The sequence below is a fragment of the Notothenia rossii genome (assembly GCF_949606895.1).
Source record: "Notothenia rossii genome assembly, chromosome: 8".
Classification (NCBI taxonomy): Eukaryota; Metazoa; Chordata; class Actinopteri; order Perciformes; family Nototheniidae; genus Notothenia; species Notothenia rossii.
In genome coordinates this window covers 44,361,358-44,363,272 of record NC_136906.1, presented here as the reverse complement: position 1 = coordinate 44,363,272, position 1,915 = coordinate 44,361,358, and the positions used below count along the sequence as shown (strand labels likewise).

At 36.4% G+C, this 1,915-nt stretch overlaps 1 long non-coding RNA gene across 1 annotated transcript; it reads right to left on the bottom strand.

Moving 5' to 3' along the window:
• Positions 1–510: 510 nt before the first annotated feature.
• On the bottom strand, positions 511–1,146 carry LOC307017482. Its single transcript, XR_013802192.1, has 4 exons — positions 1,093–1,146; positions 816–855; positions 668–735; positions 511–578 (listed from the first exon to the last, which is right to left on the bottom strand). It is a non-coding gene; the product is annotated as an uncharacterized lncRNA (long non-coding RNA).
• Positions 1,147–1,915: the final 769 nt, after the last annotated feature.

Genomic DNA, 1,915 nt, shown 5'->3' with positions numbered 1-1,915 from the left:
AAAAAATAAATAAAAATAAACATTGAATTGTATTAGTACACTTCTAACCGTATGCATACCATTTGCATTGTAGACCAAGAAGCGGCGTCCGTCTGGTCCATCAAAAATGGGCCGTTCTTTCAGGTTCTTCATCAGTAGAGATAACAACTCTCTCCTGGGACCACCTGAGTCAATTCCTTCTTCAGTGAATTTTACCAGCATGTCACAGTTTTCTGAATACGATGTACGCTTGAAACCTCTGACTGCTCCATCCCAAACATTAGCCCTTGAAATGTTGAACTGGCTGACTCTTCCATGATCAATAGACTGTGACAGGTTAGCAATAATGGCAAGTAATGTAACATTCATCTCCTCCCTGTAAAGGACAAAAAGTGACCTTATTAGTGGATATTCCAGAGAGTGCAAAAACTGTTTAAAAAAATATTTTTTTACCAGAAATATTGTACAGAGAAAAAAATGTAATGCCACTGTAATAGCTGTCCGTTTACATTTCAGTGTCCAATAAACTTGTCATGTTGACTGCAACCAGCTCCTCGTCCTCTTCTTCAACACATGGTGCATACAGGTCTGTGTATGTACTGTTAGGAAATGATAATTCCCATGTTAAAACATCTTACAAACAAAAATGTCTTTCTCGTGTAAGTGAGTCACTAACATTTGTACTTACCTGTAGAAAGTAGTCTTGTCTGTATTGGTTTTGGGTGGACCCATATCCTCAGTATCAGATATTACTATCTGAAATACAAATACAAATGTCTGTAACAAAACAACACTGAACGTTAGAAACATCATGCTTCCACAATCTGCCTCAATACCTGTCCAGGCTGAGTTGTGGATGAATGTCCAAGTGCCTTCCTGAAACATGATAAAATTGATACAATTATTAACTTCATGATACAGGGTATAGCTGAGTTTTAAGTAACAGGGAACCATAAGATTTATAAATAACAGATTATTTTTGTTTGAAATTAGATTAAACATGACATGTTTGGTATTTTTGTATCCATGTTCACCAGAGAAAATGCTGTGGCCTATTCTTATCATCCACTTAAAGATAAATTACTTATTTTGTAAAAATAAGTACAAACTTACCCTTCATTTTCAGGTTTGTGTTTTGGAGTACTTTTGTTTCGTGGTTCAAATTCAAATACCTGAGAGTAAAAGTGTACAATTTTCAACAGCTTCCATTATTGTTCCCTTACCACATAGTGTCTATCAACAGTGAAACGTTGTCAGTGTTTCTGATAGTAATTGCAACTGCCAAGTTGGTTTTTCTAAAATATTGACCAGAATATAGATTTCCTGCTTAAAATCAAATGTATATCAAATAAATAAATAAACATTAAAATCATTTACGCACCACAGTGTCCGTCTGATTGAATTCAGCTGTGCTCCTAGATGTGATGATAATATCCGAATCAGAGTCTGAGGTATCATCCCATCTCGTTCCAGTATAGCAGGTGCTGCTACCTCCGGGTCTGTAAACAACGGGAGTGTTTTCCCTCTCCGAGGCTTTAAATCAACTCCTTGTGGCGAAATCATTCCTATGTTTATCTAGTAACATAGCAGAGTAATGACACACACAGAGACACTGAGATTTGTATGAAACGGTTAATGCAGCTTACCTGGACTTGTCTCTTTTCTTGTTTAAGTCTTCCTTTCCCACAGTTAAAAGACTGTTTCTCTTTTGACTTTGAGTTTCTGTACTCCATGAAAAGTTTATAGGATGGGCCTGGTTGTTCTGCTGGTATGAATAGTTCCAATACAAATATAAAAATTAGCAGCTCCAACAATCAGCAATAGCAAGTGTGCATTAAGGTTTACGGAAAGCCTAACATAAAAACTAGCATATTAGCTCAATGCGTTGCTATTCCGTTAAGACATGGATTGGTATTTGACTGATATGAAACTGTGA